Genomic DNA, 18,795 nt, shown 5'->3' with positions numbered 1-18,795 from the left:
TTGTAAGTAGAAACATAACCATAATTGCATCCTAAGCCTAATATAACACACATTAGCTATAACCATAATACTAATACTAACCCTAATACTAAGTAAACCCTAACCGTAAAACTATTACTAACTCTAATTTAAGTATTAGGAGAAACAACTCCAATCATAATTGAACCAAATGGAGAGCCTATTGTGCGAGGAATTGTGTAAGTCTTCCTAGTCACAAAGAAAAACTTGGAGTGTTTGGAAGCAATGTTGGAAGAGGTGACACATATTTTTTTGGGGACCATGAAAATAGGAGACTCGGCCATGTGGGAATCAATTCTTGAGAAGCATGACTTTTTTAGTGTCATAAATTGTATCCACAATAAAATTTCATACTCACTTGGGCATCACTTCAACGCTTCTACCTTCTATGCCTTGATTATGTCTGATTCTACTCATACCAATGACAAATTTATGGTCTTCATTCACTACTTTGATTACATAAATTTTTCTCAACCTTTATGAATTGGAATAGGGTGCCTAGTGCTCTTGTCCTCCTAGACTAGCATGCTATAGCTAGGTACATAGTCTAGACCAAAAGGGACCATTTTAGAATCCTCTAATGGTCGAAAAAGGTTTGTTAGGAAATGATTTATGATGTAACCCTTCTTTATAATTTTCAATACCTTTCTTGAGTATAGCTATAAAAACAAGTCTTATCGTCTCATTTGAAACATCTCTCATTAAAAAAATTCACTCCACAATTAAAATTCAAGTGAGAAAGAAATCAAGCATCATTAGGGCAGTAAAGGAGAGGTCAAGTATTTAGATTTCAAGAATTTAAGATGGCATCCATGGTCATGTTCTTATGAAGACAACTATGAGTTCCTACATGAAAATATCAACCTTTATATGAATACTTTAGGGCAAGGAAGATTCATAAAGAAGCTATAATATTTCAATTAAGTGTTTCATTTTCAGATCTAGCCTCTACCCCACAAGGGCATGCTCTCTTTTCTATTTCATTCATCATAGAGTTAATTCAAAACCTAGAGTTTGACCTAGGTAAACCCCTATCAACCTAACAATATTTTTCCTCTCTTGTGTGTGCAAGTGACAAGTTAAGAAGACAAGCAATATAGATTTAAAAATTATAAACTAATATGAATTGAACAAGATTTTAAAAAACATGAAAACCCTAGACACAAGGAATCACTTAATAGCATTTGACACTTTTCTAAAAATATTTTACTAAAATATTCTAAGTGACATTCTAATCCCAAACCTGTTTCCAATATTCACATCTAATAGCTTCTGGACTAGGTTACCTAGCACCATAGTCTGGTATTGTTTGAGCTCAAATTTTAGACACAAGTTTCTCTTTGCTTCTCATTTCGAAATCTGTACTTAGAATCTGCATATCTACTTTGCACCTTTCTAATTATGCTATTTATTGTTAGTTTTATATAATTAACCCCACTTTTTGCATTTAATCATTATATCTCATCCAATTGTAGCAATTCAACTAAAATAAGGCAAATAAAGTTGAATAGTTTTCTTATCCCTTTTCAAATAGGTTTGAGGTTGGGCCTATTGGATTTCATTTAGGTTAATGCAATACTATTGTGAATGGGTTTGATTTCTAGTTTGCATGTTTAGACAACTGAACACCATTCACCACTTTATATTTTGGTGAAGGTGACTTCTTCATTGCATTAATTTTTATTCAAATGCTCAAATTTGATTTTCACTGCATGGTCATATAATTTTCAAATCTAGAATCATTAATTGTTCAAATCTCTCATTTCTATGATACATTTTTGTTATTTAAGTGGTCAATTGATCATTCTGTTGGGAAATTGCATTGTTGGATCACTTCTTTTGCTTGCATAAGAGGTATTTCATTACCTTTTCCTTATTTGTCTATGAGTTTTATCACCCTTTGTACTAAATCTAATATCCCATTATGAAGAAGTTATAGAGTTATGGCACCCCAAAGTTTAAATACTAAGGGTATTGAGCCTAAGTTGACTAACCTATTCGATGGGATCTTGGGTGAATCCTTTATTCCTACATAGGATACACCTAACATTGTCGAGAACCAATGCCCTTATAGTTGTCATGTTGAGGATTAATCTTTAACTCAAGTGCCTACAAAAAACTGGCAAAGATTGACCATAGATTGGGAGACTTTCAACAATGTATGAGTCAAGAGTACTTGTGTGGAGAGGTAGTACCCTTGATTAAGGTTTTCACAAGATTGATTCAAAGTGATGAAAATGGTTTGAACATGTTGCATAGTATTTCTCATATTGTGTATAATAATGTCATGTCAATTAAAAGTTGAGCTGAATTGCTTGATCATTTAAACCCTACAAACATAATTAAGCATTCTTTTCCTACATATTTTCCTAATGTGTCTTATATACCTCTACATAAAATGTTAATGCTATGTACATGTTTTTCATGGGAGAATCACATCAATGGATACTCCTACATATCTCCTTCCACTAGCCTTCCATTTGTTTCTCAATCCTTTACCTACCTATCATAATGTTCCACCTACCTATCATTATATACCACCTACCTATCCTAATGCTACACCTCTATCACAATCTAACATGTGCTACTCCAAATTATCCACCAAAGACAGCATAAACCAGTTATGTAAAATGGTTCATCTTTGATATCGTGTACGTCTTTAAAAAACTTCATTCGTTCTAGTTTCAATAGATCAGATTTAAAAAACCATCAGATGCCTTCAGATATTTTCATCAATTAGAGTTTTTCACCTAGGACTACACTTTATATCATACCACCTAGTAAGCTCCATGTGTTAGCATTCCATGCTCTCACACAAGGAGTCATAGCCCACCATTTTGACACTATGAGTTTGCAGTCAACCTTCCTTTGCTTGCCTAAGTATAGTGGGCTTGGGACATGTGGCACTAAACCGTAGTAGCAATTTTTTTCAATTAAAAAAAAACCATAGTGGCGAACTACTTACTTATTTGTAACACACATGTCCCCATGCTACCACACTACCAATTAGAGAACACGTAGCTAGATGATGCACTCAATGTCTTCTGTGTAAAGTTTGGGCTTATTAGATAAATCATGACATCATGCAATAGAATGAAAAGGAAGGGAAAGGGTCTTTTATAATCCACTATGCCAACAATCTGTATGTGGGTCTACAAATGGGTTAGAGCAATATGGGACTACCTCATACTCCTTGTGGGAGGTACCTAACTGCACTACAAATGAAGCGTACATACCCTACCCCTTGTGAGATTTGAACTTGTGACCTCTCTTTCAAGAGTACAAATTCTCCACCACTTGACCCCATTGCTAAGAACTGATTTAGAAAAAATAATCTTTGACAAGACAAGTCCATACTCAGAACAAGGGAGCTGATGGACCTACAATGCTAAAGACTTGAGTCATAATTGAAAAGAATGCGACCAGGTGAAAACAAATCACTGGAAAATTATAGCGCGTAAATCAATTCCAATGACAAAATGGTCGGTTTGGTCTTTGCATTATATTTTGTCAACCTATTTTAAAAAGTATTTTATTAAAGATAATCTTTGGTGTTCCACGGTCAAAGTTGAGGGTAGATTTACAATCACAAGCTGTAAATACACACAGAAAATGTTTAAGTTGGACCGAATAAACCGATTGTTTTTATCGGGCGAGTTATTTATCTTCCGATTGTCGATTTCTAATGACTTTGTGTCTGCCATTGAAATAATTTTATCGGGCAAGTTATTTCTCTTTTGATTGATGAATTCTAACGACTTTGTGTCTGCCATATAATCAATCAATCAAACCTTACCAAAGAAGGCGAGCATCTTTTCAAAATGAAAAAATAAATTTCTTTCATTTTTCCAATTCCTAAAGACCTCTACGCAAAAAAAAAATAAAATTCTTTCATTTTTCCAATTCCTAAAGACCTATGCGCTAGCCTCAATTATACATGAGTAAAATAATTTTCGAAGGGCATCATAGGTACAAAATTGTTAAATATTTGGACTTGACTACCCTATAAAGAGCTGCAAGTGGTCGCGTCAAAGGAGTACTGTGTATGTTATTTGACAAAATTGTCAAAATCCACATTTTATAATTGCTTTTTACTTCTTATTTGGTCATATTATTAACAAATGATTTAATTTTCTTTAATAAGTTTATATATATATATATATCTTTGTGTGTAATATACATGTATATATGTATGTATGAATGTGTTCAAACTAAGTGATAATAAATGTAAAGGAAGGCCTCCATTTAGGAGTTTTTGAGGTTTCCAAAACTATTGCAAGCTCTAATGGGGATCTTGGTTACATGTGAAAACCTGACCCTAAAGAAAGGGAATTTTAATTGACCTAAAAAGGATTGAAGGTGTCAAAAGACCAACGTAGGCTTGGAGCCTAATCCCTAATTGTAGGAGAGAGGAACGATGGTAGACCCATAATTGACCCAACACCTAAGTCCTTTGGACATTTTGAGTTCCTCTTCATGCTTTGCCTTGATGTCATGTGGTAGGCGACATGCTTGAAAGTTGAACCACATAGGGTAGGACTATTTGAAATAGCAAAATTTAAATATCTCTTCTCTAGGAATATGAAATGTGAAAGACCCAATCACTAACATATATCATTTTTTTAGGGCCACAAGGTTTTAATAACTTTTCCTTGGTTTAATGAACCTATAGAAGCCCTAACATCATTGATAAGCTTCAAGTCCTTTTTTTGTTTAATTTTAATTCAACAACCTCCTTGCAATATCATAATCACCATATCAATATTTAATAATGTTATGGTTCTTTCCTAGCATGACCATACTTGGCCACATTTTTATCTTTATTTTGTTGGGATAAGGTGTCTCAACCTTAGAGCCAAACATGTTTATTTTGTTTATTTATTTTATTATGTCCACTTTGGAAGTCCCAAAAAGAGGGGACTAGTGTCATAGGTTGCTATGTTGGAGCTACGAGAGTTTCTTTTATTTACTATGATGTTTACTAGTTTGGTGGAAGAGTCATGGAGAGATATTATTTGGCAATTGGTATCTATGGTGGAGTTCACTTTTGACAAGTGGTGTGAGGAAGGTGTTGCATATTGAAAGGTGACCGTTCCAGATGAGTTATGCTTTGTTTATTTGGAAGTTTCTATGTGCAACATGCCATGAGTTTAGCAGGTTGTTGTTTATGACACCACATACCTCTTCGGCCCATTGGAGTTTATTTTCAAAACTATGGGTGATTCCACTTGTGTTGAGCTCTATAAATATGTGGCCTCTTAGTGTATTTTTGTATGATAGGTTGGATATCGTCTAAAAAGATTTTATGTGTCCGATATTCTCTAAAATAATTTGATGTTGTATCTAAACAGATTTTATGTCTCAGATATTCTCTAAAATTATTTAATGTTGTATTTACTCTTGAAGACAATTGGCTATAGGTATTGAATTGTAACTATTAGTTATTGATGATAATACAATTGGGTCTTTCTTTTAAAGTGTGGGTTTTGTTCCCAAAAGGTTTTCCCACATATATCAAGTGTTGTGAGCTTATTTGTTTAAATTTGATTTTGAGTTTGCTAATCTAATTTGCAACAATTAAGGGTTTGTAAGGAAGTTTTTACATCACCTCTCTTGTTAGATTTATCATTTGGAAGCATTTATTCTATGCTTGGCTTCCTTTCAATTGGTATTAGAGCCTAGCCAGTATTGTTATTGTTGTTGGTTCGACAAGGTTTTTGTGTTGATCTATTTTTAGTGGAAGTTTTACAAAGGAAAATTTCATAACCTTGTTGTAGGTTTATACTCTAAGGATAGAGGAAGGAGGATCCATTGCAAATCACATGAATGCATTCAACAAGCTAGTTTCTCAACTGACTTTTATCAATGTCAAGATAGATGATCAAGAAAATATATCCTTTTGTTATGTTCTTTATTGGACTAGTGGGATCATCTTGTGATGGTCATTGGATGCTCAAAAACTACTTTCAAGATGGAGGATGTGGTTTATTCACTATTATATGAAGAGATGTGAAGGAAATCTGCTAAGATGGCTAAGGAGGCCCTAATTTCTCATGGTAGAAAAATGGAGAAAGGAAAGAAGAAAGACAAGAAGGGTAACTGCAACTCTCCCAAGAGAAGTAACTTGGTAAAAAATCCAAGGCAAAATGTTGGAACTGTGACAAATTTGGTCATTTTCACAACGAGTGCAAGGAGGAGAAGAAAAAGAAAGGTAAAAAGAATTTCTCAGATTCTAACTCTAATAAATCCTATAATTATGAAGTAGATACTTTTGTTACAGCCTTGGCAACATATGCATTTGAAGATATGTGATTGATAGATTCAGGTACCTCTTTCCATCTGACTTCACAAATGTTGGTTTTATAAATACAAAGAGTTTGATGGTAGGAAGGTGTATCTATCTGATGACTAACCTTAGCTTAGTCAAAGTTTTTCCATGTGAAATTTTTTATCTTATCAAAATTCAGATAAGCTAAGATCCTCAGCTCCAAGACATCCTCAATGATGGATTTAGGAAGATTAGTCAATTGAGTCAACTTGATCGATCAATACTCACATGAAAACCAAGACAAAAGGAAAATAAGGGTAGCCACATCATAGGTAATAGAGGACTAGGGAGAATATGAAACACTAGTGAAGGAATTAGAGTCCCCATCTAGAATGAACTCAGCAAGATCAACTCTATCTCTAATCACCAAGAGCTCTTTTGGAGCAAGGGGGCAATGAAAAACCCTCCTTGGAGGACACAAATAATAGGAACAATAATTTCTCAAGGAAGAGATTGGAGGCCAAAAAAGGGAAGGAATGATGATAGTTGAAGGAAATGGAACCAAAAACCTTAGGATCCCTATATTGAAGGACCCTCCCATCTAGATCCTCCTCCACATCATCAAGGATATCTATTGTAGAATCATTCCAAGATGTCTTTACTCCTCCAACGGTACCATTCTCGACCTCCAAACACACGAACATGTCGGAAAATCTATCAAGATATCAAGTAGAAGCTTATCATCATCATCTAAATGATATTCATCATCAATTTATTCATCCTTTGAACTATCTATGGTGGCACCAAATCCAGAGGACTCACCTCCAACCCTAATGGTTAGAATTTTGAATGCTTTTGTCTTTTCCCTAGCTCTCATCAAAATTATCTATATATCTCCATTATAATAACATAATGATATTGTTGATGCATAAACAATATTTTTAATCTCAATTATTTAAGATTTAATTGAATAATACAACATAGTGTAAAGTTATTATATATGTATCCAAGGTCAAGATAGGGATCTATATTATTCTTTTAGCTCACAAAATTATAAAATAAAGTGATAACTATCCTTAAAATCCTCAAAAGGATGGTATTCATTTAGCTTTATTTCATCTAGCGGAACACCTATTACAACATTTGTCCTATGATTGATAGATGTTATATTAAGTGGAGATTCTATAGCTTTGTAGTCGTCACCTTTATGCTCATACTTGTCATCACAGTTAACCCTATCCATAACATCACATTCAACTACAACATTGATGTGTACATTAGTTCAATGGAAGTGCAAAACCTGCCTATCTATAATATTATTATCAATGATGCGAATGTTTAGAAGAAATTATTTTTTCACATCACTTTAGTGGCTTACAACTCATGAAATGTGTGATTCATGTTGGCGATAATGTTTACCTTGAAATAGGTTTGTAATATTTATCTTAAAAGTGATAATGGTTATCCAATTAAGTGATAATGTAAATCTTGGAAAGAGTTGGATAACATTATAACTAAGATATTTAAATAAGAACTTTCCAGCACATGGAAACTTCTAGTAGTTTCCAAATTTTTTTTCTTCCTATCCATTCAAGTCTATAAATTCAACAAATTTCTTTGTGATTGTATGGTAACAAAAAATAACAATATAAAGTTTTATAATTTGTGCTAATATTTTCAGTGTTTTTCATTTGTTTTGGTTTATCAATATGGTATGAAAGCAGATGATCAAGGCAAAACAATTCAAACTACAAAAATGTTTTTGTTAAGATTTTGTAGATCATGGATACCATCATGAAGAAGATTGTAGGAAGATGTTGGTCATTGGAGGAAGCTGAGTGAAAGAAAAATCAAAGAAAGTTCAAGTGTTAAGTGTGAAGCTATTATCAATTACAGTTTCATGTAACATTTTGTTTAAAGAAACCATTTTTAATTTAAATTGGAAAATGTTGAAAAAGAGTAAAGAAAGAAAATGATAGCTTAGTGGTTGAAAATGATTTATTAAAAGGATAATTAGTGACACTTAAAGAAGAATTGGTGAAAGTAAAAGAAAGATCATAGTGAAAAGATAGAAAACCTAAAGAAATCAGCAATGAAAGTTTAAACAATTTGATGTCAAAAAAGTAATGAATTAGAGAAAGTTAAAAATAAGAATGAAGACTTGGAAGAAAAATTGAAATGGTTTGAAAAAGAAAAGAACAATTTCGAAGAAAAGATACAAAAATTGGAAGAGTAAAATAGTTTACAAAAGTATGAAATATCAAAGTTGAAAAGAGAACCACTAGCAAAAAATAATGAATGTTGGAAGTTAAAGCCTTTGGTTTGTAATAAAGATGATTCATGTTCTTCATTTGCTAAGTTTGGTTTTTCTAAAGTGGTTCATAATGAATCTACTAATGAGTTTAAATTTTTTATTAAATATGTTGATAATGAAAATAATGTTGGTTTAAAGATCATGAAAAGAATGGGTTATAAATGTCAAGGATTAGGAAAACATGAAGAAGGAATAAAAAATCCTATTGAGCCAACAATGAGGCCAAAATATGAAGGCCTTGGATATATCACAAGTAGATGAAGAAACAATGATGGAAGTGTTCCCAGTACAAGCAAGTTACTTCAAGGAATCCAGAGTATGTAGTGTTCATATTGTAAAAGGAAAGGACACATGAAGGATAGGTGTTGGTATTTACATTCTTACAATATTTGTGGTTTGAGGAATCATTCTAAAAAGACATTTTGGAATAAAGAGTCAAAGAATATGTTTATGTCAAGGTGTATGAAAATGGAATGTGCATGGAGTTGTGGATCAAACTAGAAAAATATTACAATGACTAGAAGGTTTTTCAAGTGTAAGTGTTCATATGGGAAAAGTGATACTAATTGTGAATAATTTGAAAGTTCAGAAGGGACAAAAAAAGTTTTGGATAAAAACCAATCAATTGTGTTATACGACATCTACATATCATGAACTTTCAAGAAGAATACAGTTCAATTTCAAGTGATCTGAGGTGAAGGTGCATGAAGACACCAAATTAATTTTTTTGAAAAAAGTGATGAAGATCAAGTTGCTGATATATTTAAAAAAACATAACCTATTATGAAATTTGTCAAAATTAGAAACTTGCTTCATCTCAAGGAATTTGTTATGTGATATATTCTTGTATTTATCCTCTCCCAATAAACATTATGGGGGCGTGTTGGAAATAATATTTTGCCTTTAAATAACTTTGTAATATTTATCTTAAAAGTGATAATGTTTATCCAATTAAATGATAAATTAAATCTTGGAAAGTGCTGGAAAACATTATAATTAGAATATTTAAATAAGAAGACTAGATAAGATCACGGTAACTAATCAAGGAATCAATACTCGATAGTCTTGGCAGAATTAATTTACATTTGAATTGGTTGAGCAAGATCTGTCACTAATGTCTAATATGTACAATTCACACCTTAAGATATGGAAATAGTTGCACCTGCACATTTCCTAAATCCATCTGCAAAATCTCTAATCACTGGTTATTATCATTATTATTATATTTGGCTTCCATTTTAGATCTCTCTGCCAGCAGGTTGTGCTTATTTTGCTCAATTTTGAATTACTATTATTATTTCTTTAGACTAGATGGTTATTTATTATTTTTCTATGTAAAGAATTGATATAACTATTTTTTAAAGTAAAAGGAATCAAGTTCAATGTCAACTCTATAATCACACTATGAAATTTATTTATTTTTTATTGTTTTAAAAATGATGTTTTATATTTGTAAGCATTAAATCGATTATGTTTAATGCTAGAAGTGATAAACTTTTACTACAATAAATTGGTAAATGATCTAGTTTCCTTTGTTTTGTTCTTTATATTGTGTAAAAATTTAATATATTTATTTACTAAACTATCATTACATATGCTGGAAAATTGAGTAATATTTAGGAACAAGTTTTGTTTTCTTAGAAAAGTATTAAATATGATGATAATGAAAAGAATGTTGGTTTAAAGATCACAAAAAGAATGGGTTATAAATTTCAAAGATTATGAAAACATGAAGAATGAATAAAAAATCCTATTGAGCCAACAATGAGACCAAAATATGAAGGCCTTCGATATATCACAGGTAGAGGTGGAAAGAATGATGCAAGTGTTCCCAGTACAAGCAAGTTACTTCAAGGAATCCAGAGTATGTAGTGTTCACATTGTACAAGGAAAGGACACATGAAGGATAGGTGTTGGTATTTAGATTCTTACAATATTTGTGGTTTGAGGAATCATTCTAAAAAGACATTTTGGAATAAAGAGTCAAAGAATATGTTTATGTCAGGGTGTATGAAAATGGAATGTGCATGGAGTTGTGGATCAAACTACAAAAATATTACAATGACTAGAAGGTTTTTCAAGTGTAAGTGTTCATATGGGAAAAATGATACTAATGATACTAATTGTGAATAACTTGAAAGTTCAGAAGGGACAAAAAAAGTTTTGGATAAAAACCAATCAATTGTGTTATACGGCATCTACATATAGTGAACTTTCAAGAAGAATACATTTCAATTTCAAGTGATCTGAGGTGAAGGTGCACAAAGACACCAAATTGAATTTTTTTGAAAAAAGTGATGAAGATCAAGTTGCTGATATATTTAAAAAAACATAACCTATTATGAAATTTGTCAAAATTAGAAACTTGCTTCATCTCAAGGAATTTGTTATGTGATATATTCTTGTATTTATCCTCTCCCAATAAACATTATGGGGGCGTGTTGGAGATAATATTTTGCCTTTAAATAACTTTGTAATATTTATCTTAAAAGTGATAATGTTTATCCAATTAAATGATAAAGTAAATCTTGGAAAGTGCTAGAAAACATTATAATTAGAATATTTAAATAAGAAGACCAGAGAAGATCACGATAACTGATCAAGCAATCAATACTCGATAGTCTTGGCAGAATTAATTTACATTTGAATTGGTTGAGCAAGAGCTGTCACTAATGTCTAATATGTACAATTCACACCTTAAGATATGGAAATAGTTGCACCTGCACATTTCCTAAATCCATCTGCAAAATCTCTAATCACTGGTTATTATCATTATTATTATATTTGGCTTCCATTTTAGATCTCTCTACCAACAGGTTGTGCTTATTTTGCTCAATTTTGAATTACTATTATTATTTCTTTAAACTAGATGGTTATTTATTATTTTTCTATGTAAAGAATTGATATAACTATTTTTTAAAGTAAAAAGAATCAATTTCAATGTCAACTCTATGATCACACTATGAAATTTATTTATTTTTTATTGTTTTTAAAAATGATGTTTTATATTTGTAAGCATTAAATTGATTATGTTTAATGTTGGAAGTGATAAACTTTTACTACAATAAATTGGTAAATGATCTAGTTTCCTTTGTTTTGTTCTTTATATTGTGTAAAAATTTAATATATTTATTTACTAAACTATCATTACATATACTGGAAAATTGATTAATATTTAGGAACAAGTTTTGATTTCTTAGAAAAGTATTAATTATGTTGAGAGTTTTGATTACAATATATTGTAAAGATCTTAATGTGTTAACAAGTATCTCTTGAATCAAATTGACAATCCCAGTACCTATGTAGTGTTTTATTTCTAGTTCTTGAAGAATTATTTTATTGTTTAAAGTTTTTTTCAAATGTATGTGATGGATTATGTTTTAATTTTTGTGTGCATTTTCAATTTGAAACTATTTTATTTATGTAAGAGTTATTTTATAGTTTAAATATCTTTTACATTTACTTCATATGTATTTTCATATATATACTAATATATTTCAAGCTATAAGTCTTTTATCCAAAAAAAAAGAAAAAAAAAAGTCAAGAATAATAGAATTTTTCTCCAATTTTTTGGTCACACAAATCTTCAATTTGTCTACCAAACTTCTCATTTTATGTTTCATTAGCATTTTATTAAAAAATTTGGTATTGTTCGGTCAATATCTTATTTCTAAATTGTTCAAATTGATCTCTTTCCTTTAATATTTTTAACTATATCTCATCAATTTCACCTAATCATTTTGGGTTTCTAAAATGTGTTGGATTTTAAATTTCTCATTCTTCCACACAAATATATTCTCTTCTCATGTAATTCGACAATACACAACATTGAACATTTTGATTTCTAATGTTATCAACATTTTAGTTTTCATTCTCAACTTTTTCATTTTTCATTTTCAGTCTCAGCATTTCCAATATCAATTCCAACATTTTATTTTTTCAATATCAACATTTGCAATATCAATTAAAACATAAATTCATTTTCAATATCAACCTTTCTCATATCAATTTCAACATATTCATTTTCTATATTACCATTTCCAATATCAATATCAACATTTTCATTTTTAATATCGACATTTCCAATATTAGTTTCAACATTTTCATTTTCAATTTGAATATCATGCTTCACATTTTCAAATTCAATTTCATCTTCACTTGAAATAATATTTATGTGTAAAGAAGAATCTTGAGTACCTTGATGAGTATTTGACATACCTTGTCTTTTGTTCCTATGTATTTCTCTATCTTTCTCTATAAAGCTTCAATTTCTTCCATTATAGGTTTTCTCTTGTGTTTTCATTTGTGATGACTACTACCCAACATCATACTTGCAAAAAGATTCAAAAACTTGATATCTTTTTTTTGTGCAAACAAGCAATCCAAATGTTAATTTTATCTCATATAGATAGAGATTGCGAGATTTGGGATAGCAAAGAGAATGTGAGAATTATTGGAATAATTAAAATAGTTAATTTACCCCTTTTTGTAGGTCTAATAAACATATATTCATTACAAACAGATATTTGTTATGAATTCAATTTGGTATCAAAGCCACCATAAAGGTTGCCAAAGGTTTTATGCCCCCAAAAAAGGAAGTAATAAATATTTGTTACAAATGAATATCCATTACTTGACATTATAAATATTTTATATTGTTTATATATAATAAAATTATTATAAATCAATAATACATATAGAGCTTAGAGAAACCTGAGAAGGGAGCCCGAGTGAGAAAGACAAAGTGAAGAATGGAGGGAGGGAGAGAAAGAGAGGGAGAGACTTGAGAGAGAGAGAGAGAGAGAGCTTGTGATAGAAGAGTTATATAGGTCTAGGATGGGAGGGATAGAGAGAAGGAGAGACTATAGAGAGATGGAGACCTAAGAAAGAGGGAGGGAAAAATAGAGAGATGGAGAGATGAGAGAGAGAGAGAGATCTAGGGGGAAGAGGTTTAGAGATAGAGAGATATTTATAATATTGAATGTTATATCAAGCATATAAATGATATTTAATATATATTATATATTAATATCATTTATTATATATGATAAACTCTATTATAATGTATATTGTAGACTAACAAATTAATTATCAAAATATTTAGTTGACATAAAAAATTAGTTATAATAAATTCATTACAATCAGATATCCATTTTTTATGACAAAAAATACAACCATGGGATTTCCCTTGGGATTGCTTTGGGATTTGGGTTGGGAGTGTCAAACTTGGAAAGTGATGCCAAGCTTGTTTAGAAGTTTTCCTTGGTTTTCTAGACTTCACCCATGTGGTTGACGACTTTTTTTAATCGAAATTTGATCAAATGAAAAAGGTTTATTAATAAAATTGTTAGCTTTACACCAATATAAATTTTGCCTTATTTTAAATTTAATAAATAATTGTTATTGATTTTCTACATACATTATGACTAAATCTCTAATTGATAAGATGATTAAAAAATATCTATAACTTCCAAATGGTTGCACATATTTCAAAACCAAAAAAAGTTACACGTTCTGTGCTTCCCCTAATATAGGATAAAAAATGATTTGAATTTCATCGAGTTTTGACCAGGTTATGGTGTCTAGGCATGCTATATTTCTTATTCTTCAAAACTTCTATTAAAAAAATCATTATTAATTATTTAATTCTCAAAAAACTACAAAAAAAGTGCGGTGTATCTAGGAATTTCTCCTCTACTTATACTAAAAGTTCCCCAAAAAATATATTATGTTTTTCTTATACTTAGGTTCCCTAGACATACACCTACATTTAATTTTCATTCCTACAATTTAAGTACTACTACATTGAAATTTGAATATTTTCATCACTACTTAAGGGCCTAGTTTGGACCCCAATGAGCCTGCACACACCCTTATAGAGAAAATTTAAAAAGGTTGGGTTCACTCTATTTTATTTCTCAATGAGAGGTCATACCAATAAACTCCTTCTTAACTTCTATAATTTGTAGGAGAATGGTTGGGTAACTATAGGGAGCTTGAAATTGGAGGTCACTCAAGATTTGATTGGGAAAATGACTGGCCTAAGTTATCAAGGTCAAAAGGTCACCAAAAAGAGGAACATAGATTACAAGGAACTTGTGGAAAACTTCTTTGAGGGAAAAGAAAATATTAAAAGACATCGAAATGGTTATAACAAAACTAAGATGTATCCTTCTTGGGACTAGGTAAGTTTCTATGCCATGAAATATTTTACTATAGAAGGGAGGTTTATTATAGTTCATAAATACCATTTATCCTCAACCACATTAGAAATGGTGAACTAACTTCCCCTTTTTCTTTCTCTCATCAATTCAAACTAAACTAATGATGGTACCAATCCTCTCGTACACCAAGCTCTTATTAAAGCCATCTATAATTCCAATTATCTATTGTGCCCCAATCATTTCCCTCTAGTTCAAGGTCAACCATTGTAGAATTTTTTTTTTAAAAAAATAATAAAGAAAAAAATAATTTGCTCGACCCTACTATGGGGGTGAACCTCCAAGTGTCATTAGATATTTCTCCCTTCTATGTTAAACTACTCAATGTTACTCCCGAAAAGAAGAAAACCCAATTGTCAAACATTTCTTTCCCTCTCAAGAAACTAAAAGGGACTAAAAAAAAACTCAAATTGTAGTGGATATTATAGAGGATGATATGGAATTGTTCGAAAAGTGTAAAGAAAAGATAAGTAATTCTAGTAATCATGGTGGTCCAAGATAAACAAGAATTTATAGAGCAACTAAAGGAGATAAAAACCCAAATAAAGTGGAGACTTTTGATAACAAGGATGATTAGAAGGAGGATCAAGTGGAGGGTGATCTCGATCAAGAGGAGGAGTATTTGAAGGAGGAAGATACTGAAAGTGGAGAAGATGTTGATAGTAATTAAGAGGAAAGAATAAAAAAGAAGCCAGTGGAATATGATAACAGTATGATTGAGAATATGAAGATGATGCATAGTTAGGACATTGGCCACCACCTAGATAGCAATAGAGGAAATAAAAGAGCTACAAGTTTTTCTCTCTAAATAATAAAGATGAGATGCTTCCAAAATGAGTGATTTATCTTGAGGAGAAGAGAAAGATAAAAAACAACAAAAAGTATAACAAAATTGAATATGGCATCAATACTATTGTTGATATTACCAAATATATAATGAACAAAGTTGTCATGGAGTTTTTGTTTGGAAGCTCGAAGATAAAAAAAATAGAGGAAAAAATAGGGTGTCAAGGCAGTTGATGATAGGGAGGATCACACAACAATGAATAGTGAGGTCTATGGGGAAACTTTGAACTCCTTAAAGGAAAACTAGAACCTCATAAAATGATGATTCTTCTATGTGTTGTTGTCTCGATTTCTATGTTTTAAATTATGGTACTTTATGGTGGGTTTGCATGCCTTAATGTCCATCATAAACTTTTATTGTAGTTTCATGGTTGTGTGATAGTCTTTTAAACTTTGGTGAATTTTTTGAACAACTTGAATAATGAGAAGGGGAGGGGTGAATATGTAGTCCCTAAATCTTAAAATAATCTTATTATTACTTTGTAGATTCACATCAATTAAAATGAAAAAAAAGAGGAATGGGTGATTGAATGAAAAACAAGAGAAGAGATGACACACACAAGAGAACACCATATTTTTTGCATGGAAACTTATTAGGGAAAAACTACAGAGAGGGTTAACTCTCAATATAATATAACTAGTTATAAAATATTACAAGTGCTCATTGCAAGGCTCGCTACTAGAGGCTCATTGCTAGAGGGCTTACTACCCAAAAGAGAACAAAAAGCATGAACTAATAAAGTTACATCTTACATATTCATGAAATGTAGTTCCAATTAAGCTCAGTAGACAAACTTATCACACTTCATTTGGTCTTCAGCTATCTACTTCAATCACATATCATATCTGATCACTATGTCGCACTTTTGCCTCTATGTCTCTATTCCTTGTCTCTTCTTTATTTTTCTAAATCTCTATCTATATCTTTCTATGTCTTTCATCAAAGGAAGACACACACACACACACACACACACACACATATAATGGGTGAACTCACAATATTGGTTCCCACTTGTTGACCAACTTTGACACTTAGACGAACATTTTGAAACAACCCTCCACTTTCCAACACCTATAACTTTTAAACCATTAAGAATTTGAAGACGATATAAAACAGTGATTTCTAACATAATTCTAAATATACTTTTTTCAAATGTTTTTGAATAAAATTTTATTGATTTTTCCATCTCCCTCGAAAAGTAGTTTTTTATAGCAAACAACACTTTTTAAGAGTGATGTGCATCCTGAAAAACATAATTTTTTTTTATAAATGATAAAAACTTATATATTTTGTATTTTGGTTTGTAACATCAATACCCAAGGCATGTAGTTGGTTTAATAGTGATATGTTGAATATTTTTTACTTTATTTAGTTTTAAAATTTGACTAATTATAATTTAGATATAGGTGTATGTTTGAACACATAACTTGTTCTATATATATCAAAATTCAAATTTTTTTTTTTTGTTAGAAAGAAGACATCAATACTTAAGGCATATATATTTTTCAGAAGTAGTTTAATATTTTTTCCAATGCATTGAACAAAGAAGTTCATGTTCGGTGAAAAACCTACATTCATAAGAAATAAAACAAAAATATATTAATGAAATTAAATATATTAAAAATTATACTATTTAGAAAGCTTATAATAAGGACTAAATACTTAAAAAAACAAAAAATCTAAATGAATTCATTTGAACCCCCAAAATCTAATGTAAAATTGGTTTTTTATCAACATTTTATAGATGCAAAGGAGACTCCATTGCAAGTATGATTTAGAAGTAGAGAGTTTGTATAGAATTTTTTTTTATCTAAGAGCCTTTGATCTAACTCCCTTCAATTAATTACTTCAAATGGGACCTCTTAAAGCTTAAATCATTATATTTTCTATAAAAAAGTATGAGTTCAACAAAAATCAAGATGTACCAAAAAGTGGGAACTAGTATTGTAAGTTTTATATATATATATATATATATATATATATATATATATATATATATATATATATATATATATATATATATCAAGTCGGTTATTCATGCCTTACAAAAAAGTACCTTACATGCTATTACAATATACTTCATCTGTTTCATTTAAATAGGTCAGCTAAAGATATAACAAAAGTTAGTGCCAACTAGAATACACATGTTATCCACAATGCTTGACCATGTCCCAAAACTGCAAGGCCAAAAACAATCAATTAAAGAAATATGGATTTCTAGGACAAGCTATTATATTATGAAGGAATAGAGAAACTGATTGACTGAACTATCAAACCATGTATCTCACCTTCTAGAGATCCAAAACCCCAAAATATCAGAGCAACAACAGAACTAGATCAACAAAAGTATGTTGACATCAATGACAATCAATATCCAAACACGACATTCTACATCATCAATGACAAAAATCTAACAATCTTCCCCTTTGTCATTGATGGTAACATGTATTCTAAAAAAGTTATTCACTTTAAAATTTTGCTCTTTCAAAAACCGTCTTTTCAAAAGTTTGCCTTTTCTAAAAGCACCTTTTCACATTTCTACATTCTCTCCTCCTTTTCCATCAAGGACAAAGGGTATAAAAAATATACCTACACACATCTTCTCCTTAATAGTATTGCACAAAAAGAAAGTCGCAGTTACCTTTTTGCATAAAAATATCCTTGTACTTTTATTTGAGTTTCGAGAGAAAGGAATTCTAAGAACTGATCTAAAATTTCAATATTGTGCATTGATAATTGCATTGCACAAGCATGTCGATAGCACTAATCAAATCATCTAGGACAAGAAATTTCAACTCTCCCTTCTATGCATGTTCTAGTAGACGAGTAAAATGATCCATGCTAGTTTCAACAGTTTCTTTAATAGACCATAACTTCATGTAAAAATCATCTCTCTATCTCTATACTAAGGATAATTCCAACTATAAACAATTAATCTTATCCTTAATGCACCATCTTTGTGTTTTAACATATTGAAATAGTTGGCTAAATTGTTCATCTCAAACTCTAGAGAGTCAATCTTTGCTTTGTGACTTGTCATGGTCGCAAGCCACCTAATATAATATTTGTAAACACTGGCAACAACACCAAAATACTTTCTCATGTGCTTTATGAATCTAGTCAATTT

Source organism: Cryptomeria japonica, chromosome 11, assembly GCF_030272615.1.
Source record: "Cryptomeria japonica chromosome 11, Sugi_1.0, whole genome shotgun sequence".
NCBI lineage: Eukaryota > Viridiplantae > Streptophyta > Pinopsida > Cupressales > Cupressaceae > Cryptomeria > Cryptomeria japonica.
The sequence above is the reverse complement of the archived record's forward strand: the minus strand, read 5'-3'. Positions refer to the sequence as shown.